The sequence below is a fragment of the Cucurbita pepo genome, unplaced genomic scaffold (genome assembly GCF_057944985.1).
Source record: "Cucurbita pepo subsp. pepo isolate OVF unplaced genomic scaffold, ASM5794498v1 scafford_3, whole genome shotgun sequence".
In the NCBI taxonomy this organism is placed as follows: domain Eukaryota; kingdom Viridiplantae; phylum Streptophyta; class Magnoliopsida; order Cucurbitales; family Cucurbitaceae; genus Cucurbita; species Cucurbita pepo.
This window is the reverse complement of record NW_028257908.1, coordinates 397,063-406,466: the sequence shown is the minus strand read 5'-3', so window position 1 is coordinate 406,466 and position 9,404 is coordinate 397,063. Positions and strand designations below refer to the sequence as shown.

The 9,404-nt window shown below is 36.6% G+C and overlaps 1 pseudogene; it reads left to right on the top strand.

Moving 5' to 3' along the window:
- The first annotated feature begins 1,362 nt into the window (after nucleotides 1-1,362).
- LOC111783860 (putative polygalacturonase) lies at nucleotides 1,363-9,039 on the top strand (annotated as a pseudogene).
- Nucleotides 9,040-9,404: the final 365 nt, after the last annotated feature.

Genomic DNA, 9,404 nt, shown 5'->3' with positions numbered 1-9,404 from the left:
GTGAGAATAGGGCTTATATGTAAGGTTATAACTTATGTATCCTTGTTTCATTTACGTCTAGCATTGTTTTACGGTTGAGATTTATGTCCTGAAGTCGTAGTTAGTTATTTAATTTTTAATAATAATTTTGATTATTTTATTTACAATTTGATATTACTCATTGTATGAAAAATTCAAGAACGTGTAGTCTTAAACAATATATGATTGACTTACCGACGGATCTTAATAAATTAAAGAATATTTGTATATATGTATATGGATGTATAGTTGTAGATGTATATAATGCATACTTATACATTTTTATAATTTTTATCCTCTTTTTGTTTTTAAATATGAAAATTTTTACCATATGTTCCCTCCATATTTTTAAATTAAAAAAAATATTTGCTATAAGTAATTTTTATATTATAGTATGAAATATTATGAAATATTAAGTTATGTATGAAATATTAAGTGATTTTCATAAGTATTTTGTTATAATATGATTTGATCTTTTATTTTTCATCTTTTAAATCGATACACTTTCTTTTTCTTTTTTTTTTTTTTTTTTGAAAAAATAAAACAAATTCACCCTAATTGAACCATAAAATATTTAAGTTAAATTGATTATAAAAATAAAAATGTTATTATAAAAACGTTTAATAATTTATTTTTAAATATAAAATTGATTGATTTGATTTGATTCTAGTGAAACTATTTTAACATCCTAAAGTTCTGAAACAATTTTAATAAAAACAAACAAATAACCAAAACAAAATGCCAAATTTAAAACCATTTCACTTTTATATTTCTTTAGACATTGTATTGTCTTTTATTTACAAAGTTGTATTGTCCTTAATTTGACATTTATTCACGTAAATTCAACCGTTTCCTTTACAACTAAATTTTGACCCTCTAAATAATAATAATAATAATAAAAAAATTCCTTTTCTATTTTTAATTCTTAAATTATCCTATAAAATCTTTTCTCCTCTTGATCTGAAAACCATAAACTCTAAAAGAAAATCCATCGTGATCTTCCTCGAAAATCTAGGAAAACCAACGTAATTTTTCTTCTTTTTTCTCTTCGAATCTCCTTTGTTCTTTGTTTTCTATCTTTACTTTTCATTGTTTTTTCTTTTGGGTTATTGGAAATAATTATGTTTTTTTTTTTTTTTTTGTTCAAAACTCCGATTGGTTCTGTTTATTTAGGAACTTTTTTTTTCCAAGATTCTTACTTTTCTTGAGAAAATTGGACAATGTAACAAAAGATGAACCCATAAACTCAATTGAATTTTCCACCATTATTTTTTCGAGAAACAAAACGAAATTGAATCCTCTTCTGTGTTTTTTCGAAAGGTTACCACACCGAGAATCTCGGCAATGATTGTATTAACATTGGTGAGCTTAGCCACCATGGACGCCATGAATCCACGTTTGAGTTCGAACTCTCTGAAATTTCAAGCGATCAATTGCCGAAAACACTCGGCGTTACTGACGGAGTTTGGTGGCATCGGCGACGGAGTAACTTCAAATACTCATGCGTTCCGGCAAGCGATTGAACATCTCAGTACACTAGCGGCAGATGGCCGTGCTCAATTGGTCGTGTCGCTGGGAAAATGGTTGACAGGAAGTTTTAATCTAACCAGTCATTTCACACTTTTTATTGATAAAGAAGCTAAAATTCTTGCATCACAGGTTGGACCTTTGAGTGATGATTTGAACTTTAATCCTTAATTAAATTAGTTAGATTTGTTTCTCTTAAACTTAATGAATCGGAATGGCCACTTGTGAAAGTTCTCCCATCTTATTCGGGGGGGGGGGGGGGGGGTGGTACACCATCCTCATCTTTGGAACTAATCTTACCGATGTTGTTATCACAGGTGATTATTTCTTTTTCTTTACCTTTTTAACATTTATTTTCTTAAAAAAAATGGTTAGCAAAATCATAGAGGAATAAACTTGGATTGTTGACATGGTATAGGTAATAACAGCACGATCGACGGGCAGGGGTCTTATTGGTGGGATAAGTTTCACAAAGGGGAGCTCAACGTAACACGACCATACATGATCGAGATCATGTACTCTGATCAAATTCAAATCTCAGATCTCACTTTCATCAACTCTCCTTCTTAGTTCGTCCGTCCTGTCTACATCAGAATAGGGTTTTCGTGAGGGTTCGGGCGAAGAAGACGCAGAGTCGGGTTGAGTTTTGGCTCATGAACCATCCCACAGACGAACGCGGGCCCTATGTGTTTTGGCCCAACACGGACGCGCGCTGAAGCCTTTGTCTCGGCTCAGCATGCGTGCTCTCGGGTCGGCTTGACGTGTACAGCGACTCGACTCTTTCAAATCCCGCATCTCGGCTTGGCTGCTCGATATCACTATAATATATTATGTCCAAGGTTTTCAGCCCTTCCGAAGCCGTTTCTTTCCTTAGTTTTACCATCTGAGGTCAGTGTGGTTCCTAACCGTCAAAGACAAATAGGTCGAGAGTTTATTTTAATAAATAGCATGAGATTTAGCTAGGGTATGTTATGAAAGGTTCCTAAGTTTTTATGTGGTTATTATAGGACGTATTTAACCATTGAGATTAGCTTGTTGTGAGTGACTTCGGCCAAGGCCATCGAGGTAAGTGATCTTACTGTTGGAGTTAGCTCATGATGGTGTTAATATAACACATGCGGAAGCAATTTGGATTTTAGGCACTTTTAGAACATCAATTATAATAAATAACTAGCATGTTCATAAGTATTAAAACTTAATGAGTTTGAATACAAACATTTTGTAGTTCAAACTTCTTTTTCCTCACAACCGGTTTCGAACCACCACTAGTGTCTTCTCCACTATCCTCCGGCCTTAGAACGGGATTGTGGATTTCGGTGAGTGACTAAACTTGGGAGGGATTTTGTATATATGAAGAGAGTGTTTGTGAGAGGTTTTTCTCAAGGTTTTTCACCAAGAAGAAGAAGACCTTCCATGTACCATGATCACTCTATTTAAAGAGTCATGTTTGCATGTTCATGCAAATTTGAGATCACCAAATTTTGACACTTAAAATTTCACTCAAATGTTTGGGATTATGTGGCAAGCATTCATGTTTGAGTTAACCAAATTTTGACACTCAAAATTCCACTAACATATATTTTTCATCCATTAAATGAAGTCAACATTTTGACTTTCTTCATTTTAATTTAACAATTAATTTGAATAATGAATTTCAAATTAAAGTAACATTAATTAAATGATTAATTAAACTATTCAATTAATATTTAATATTAATTCAAATGTCAATCCCAATCAATTCCGACACATAATTGATTAAGATATTTAAATAAGATTTAAATATCTTAGATTCTCTCCTTTTGTTTAATTCGTAAATAAAACAAAAATGCGGTTAAATATATCGTATATATATAGCGTGTAACGACCCTAGAAAGAAAGAAAAAAAAAAATATATATATATATATATTAATAAATAAATAAATAAAGGAAAATGAGAAAACGAAAAAAAAAAAAAAAAAATCAGTCGCCGGAAAACCCGCGAGTTTTCCGGCGACTGCCGAGTTTCGCGGAACCCACGCGAAACGACGGTCACAACACGCCCACCCTCAGCCCACAACACCCAGCATCTTCAGAACACCTGCAAAGGGAGAAAAGAGAGAAAATTTCGAGAGAGAGAGAGATTTCGGACAAACGTCGGCGAGTGTCCAGTTTCTCCGACGAGCCCTCAAACCACCCTTAAACCGACACCAAACGACCTGTTACCACCATAAGAGGGATCCCTAACGAAAGCACAATAACTCAGGGTGCGTTTTGTGTTATTTCTTAAGCGTCGTCGTCGGTAACCGAGGTCGAAAAATTAGGTTTCTTAATCGATTCTTAGATCTATGGCTTTTAGGAGCTTTTAGGCCGCAAAACTCCCAAAAAGGAAAGAAGGACGACGAACAAAGAGGAAAAGGGAGGGAAGAGGACCGAAATCGGCAACGGAAACGCCGCGGGAAGGAGAGAGAAAGCTCGCCGGAAAATCGGCCGAAGTCGGGTAAGGAAGATGAGATCCACGGATCCGGGTCAACCCGAACCCAGAACCCGGGAGAGCCAGCCCGTTCCTCCCTTGGCCTCTGCCTTCGGCCCAGCCCAACTATAGCGGCCCAAACCTCAAACCGGCCCAGAAGCTACGGTTCAGTTGAACCAACCCAGACTAGACCCACGGTCTAATTGAGCCGGCCTGCAAACCAAACACTTGCGGCCCAGCCCAGTAAGCCGAGGCCCAACGATTAGCCTTGGCCCAGTAGCCTTCCACAGCCCGCGACCCGAACCACGACCCAAACCGGACTGCGACCCGCGCTTCGACCCGACACTACCGCCCGACGTGGCTTTCTCTGCTGCTGCCACGTGTCACACAGCGGCGCGGGTGTCCCTCGGCTCGGCTCGGCGCAAACGGCTCGGGCTCCCTCTAGTGACGCTCCGGCGGCTCCTCCGGCGGCTCCAGCGGCTGTTTGGCTCGGCTCACCTGTTTTCAGCCTGGTTTCCACTGTTTCGACCCTCCCGGACCTATTTTCGGCCCCGATAAAGGTATCCAAGGCTGTTTTAGAGCCGTATTTTACATTTATTAAATTATAGGTAAATTAATTGTGAAATACTAACGGAAAGTGGTGAACGGTGTGATAGGAAACAAACCCCGGCGACGTAGGAAGCAGCTCTCACGGAACGGGAGCTTACGTTTAGCTATTTAGGGAGTACTTCGGCCAAGACCAACCAAGTAAGTGGCCTTACTATATGATAGGCTAAAAATTGTATGAGTTACGATGTTGTATGAACTATGTCGTACGATGCGGTACATGAGTTATGATGATGTGTGGGTTATGATACCTGATGATGTACTCAGTATATATATATATATTGATGAATGTCGTACTTGATATGTTTGATGCACTTTGTGGCAATATGATGAGTATGATGATTGCGTGACGTTTACCTTAATATGATGATGTTTTCCATATTGAGCATGCTATATGATGATGAGTGCCATATTGCATCATGTCGTTAGATCGACATAGGACACAACCCTAAGAGCGTAAAAATGATATTAATATAAATATCCACGAGTATGTGTTACCTAGAGTAACAAAGAGATGAGACTAGAGGGTTGTGTCAGAAGAGACATTATGAAGGATTTAGAGGGACCTCATGCATATTGTATGTTCATAAGCATAGGGCTACTTCCCCTAGAGATGATGAGTGCGGACGCGCACCTTATGATGAGCGCGAATGCGCACAGGTGCGAAAGCACACAGATGAGGGTGTTCATGAGGCGCATGACACTATGGGGTTCCGCTGACCTCCGGACGTCGCTACAGATTAGCTTGACCAGAGGGTCCAGGGGGTGTGCGAGCACCCTGGGGACTCACACTCGCACGTGTGAGTCGTGTGTAGGGAAGTACTACACATCCAATTTGTCCGAGACTGGAGGCCACCCCTAAGATGATTAGAGATAGGTCCCTAAATCATGATTGCATGTGTTTGCATTTGCATGGCCCCTATAGCGGGGCCACTTACTGAGTATTCTTTGAAATACTCAGGCCGTGTGCCACATCATTTTTCAGGTAAAGGCAAGGCGCACTTGTACGGAGGACGGCAGCATCGCGAGCAGAGACTGTGGCACGTGCATAGAGTAGATTCATATTTAAATTTCTAGTCTTAAGTTAGAATAGGTTGTTTTGCATTTCATTGTTTTAAATTATTTTGTATTTGTTTTTGTTTTCTCTAAATTTCAGTATTTCACATTTAAACACGTAAGACCATGGCTGTGTTTTCCAGAGAAGAAGTTGTTTTAAACGTTTTTTGAAGTTTACGTTATCAACTATGTTCATGTAAGAGTTGTATTTCCGCATTATAGATGAGCATGAGACGTTAGTAGCGACTCTGAGTATGTGGAAATTTAGGGTCATTACAGTTGGTATCAGAGCTCTAAGTTTTAGATACTGTAGACTAGCCTACAATGTAGGCTTGGCACGTTCCATGGTCCCAACGTCGATGCCCCGTCACCGTCAGGTACGCCTTGCACAAGATAAGAAAAGAGAAACGTTTTCAAACTCGCATGCATTTTTATGTTAATGTTACTGAAATTGTTATGATATTTCACGTATTTATTTAAGAGCATGATGTGATGTGTTGCATGCTGAGTGATTTTGTTTGCAATATGATGTGAACTTAATAGATGTGATGTATAGCATAATTTCATAGGTAATGAGCCTTAGGTAATTTCATAGCATAATTTCATAGGTATAGCATAATTTCAATAGTATTTATTTAATTTTTTGGATAGTAAACTTTTTCAATCCAATAAATCCGTATCAAATAATGAATTCGCCTAATCTAACCATAAAATATTCGGTAGATTGGAGTTGTTCGAATAATTTACTAAAAAAAATTTAATAAAAAAAATTACTAATATAGAAAACCTTTGTTAATTTGTTTTTAAATACTGATTTAGTTTACTTGGTTTGATCCTGTTATTGGAGTAACTATTTTAACACTCTAATACATATAAAATAATAATTAAAAAAAAAAAAACAAACAAACAACAAAAACAAGATGCCCAATTTAAAACGATCACTTATTATGTTTTTTTACACGTTATATTTTCCTAAACAGTTTGTTGAGCTAATATTTTTAATCAATCCAACCATTTCATTTACCACCCAAATTTTCACCCTTAAAAAAAAAAGTAATAATAGTAATAGTAATAAATCCCTTTCTTATTTTTTATTCCTAAATTATCCTATCAAATCATTTTTCCCCTTAATCTAAAAATCATAAACTGACCAAGAAAATTAATCATGGAACTTCCACCAAAACCCACAAAAATCAATGTAATTTTTCTTCTTCTTTCTCTTTGAATTTCACTTTTTTTTTTCTTTGTTTCATTCTATTGATGGTGTGGGCTTGAATTGTTATTCTACTTTTCATTGGTTTTTTTTTCCGATTTCTTAAAATGATTATGAGTTTTTGTTCAAAATCGGGATTGGTTGATTGAAAAACTTTGTTTCTTTCATGTAACCAACACAAAGATGAACTAATAAACCTAACTGTCGTTTTCAACATTATTTTATCGAGAAACAAAAAGAGATTGAATCATCTGTGATTTTGTTCGGCAGGTTACCGCGGTGAGAATCTCAGCTGTGATTGTACTGGCATTGGTGAGCTTAGCCACAGTGGACGCTATGAATCCACGTCTAAGATCGAACTCTCTGAAATTTCAGGCCATCAATTGCCGAAAACACTCGGCATTGCTGACGGAATTTGGCGACGTCGGTGACGGAGTAACTTCAAATACTCACGCGTTTCGAAAAGCAATTGAACATCTCAGCACACTCGCGGCAGATGGGAGTGGTGATTTGAGTACTTTAATCTATAAGTACTTCAATCCAAAATAAATGAGTCAAATTTGTTCCTCTTAAGTGCAGAATGAATCAGAATGGCCACTTGTGGAAGTTCTCCCATCTTATGGAAGAGGAAGAGATGCTCCCGGTGGACGGTACAGCAGCCTCATCTTTGGAACTAATCTCACCGATGTGGTTATCACAGGTGATTATTTTTCTATTACTTTTTCACATTCTATTTTTTTTTTTAAATGGTTTGCAAAATTATAATCATTATAGGCTTCTGTGCTATTAGAATTAAATAAAAAAAATTAAAGTAAATGAAAAGATAACAAAAACATTTATAGAAAATAAAGTTGGGTTGGTCACATGGTGTAGGTAACAACGGTACAATCGACGGGCAGGGATCTTCGTGGTGGGAAAAATTTAAGAAATGGGAGCCCAAGGTAACACGACCATATGTGATCGAGATCATGTACTCTGATCAAATCCAGATCTCGGATCTCACTTTGATCAACTCACCTTCTTGGTTTGTCCATCCGATTTACAGCAGGTTTCACTATTTCACTTCAATCCCATTATACTTATATTTTAGGATTATGCTTGAAAGAAGAAAAAAAGAAAAAAAGAAAAAAAGAAAAAAAGAAAAAAAGAAAAGAAAAGAAAAAAAGTTAAAACTTGTAATAATATACCATTCAAATCATTCCAACTAAAATTATATATATATATATATATATATATATATATATATATATATATATATATAATATTATTATGATTTATTTTTAATCTAGTTGGGTTTGGTTGGGTGAAAATGTAGAAATGTGATTATCCAAGGGCTTACTATCTTGGCTCCCGTTACCGTACCCAACACCGACGGAATCAATCTAGGTTCCCTTCTTCTTCACCTTTAAAACCTTAGGGTTCATTTCTTTGTCAATCCCTCTCCCTAATTCTCTATTCGATTTATCAGATTATTGTTCCAACACTCAAATCGAAGACTACTACATTGTCTCCGGTGACGATTGCATTGCCATCAAGAGCGCATGGGACCAATATGGTATCAAGTTCGGAATGCCGACCGAGGACCTTGTCATTCGCCACCTCACTTGCATATCACCAGATTCTGCAGGTATCGCCCTTGGCAGCGAAATGTCTGGCGGAATTCGCAACGTCAGGATCGAAAACGTCACTGCAATCAATACACAGTCTGCTGTCAGAATCAAAACCGCTCGCGGACGAGGTGGTTTCATCAAGGACATTTTCGTCCGAAGAATGTTTCTATCCACGATGAAATACGTCTTCTGGATGACTGGAGACTACAAGTCGCATGCAGATGACAAGTTTGATCCCTCAGCATTGCCGGTGATTAAGAACATTAATTACAGAGACGTGGTGGCTGAGAATGTTAATATGGGCGAATTTGGCAGGGATATCGGGAGATCCATTCACGGATATTTGTATTTCGAATGTGAAGATTGGATTGTCGAAGAAGCCTAAAAAGTTGCAGTGGAACTGTACAGAAGTTGAGGGATTTAGTAGTGATGTGGATCCGCCGCCATGTGCTCCACTGGCTAAGGCAGCGAAAAGTGGTGGATGTGACTTTCCTCAAGATAAGCTGCCAATTGAGAATGTTCAGTTGAAGTCGTGCTCTGTTGAAATTCCTGCCTTCTAGTAGAGACTTTGTTTTTTAAAAAATTCTATAGAATAAATGGTAATGAAAAATTTAATGAAGATATAGATCAAATGTCTTTTCCTTTAAAATTTCTAAAACAAAATAATAATAATAATAATAATAATAATAATTTTGAAAATAAGTTATTTCAACTAGATTTGTAATATTTAGTAACACTCAAACTCAAAATCATCAAGATAATACTCTAAATTTGAAAAAATAAAATGAAACCTCTTAAATCCAAATATGTATGAATCTACCATGAAGTTTTTATGGTATTAGTACAACATTGTATCAAATTCTGTATAATCTTTTTTATGTTTTTAGTACAACAATTATATGGGGTAGGAATTGAATCTTCTATC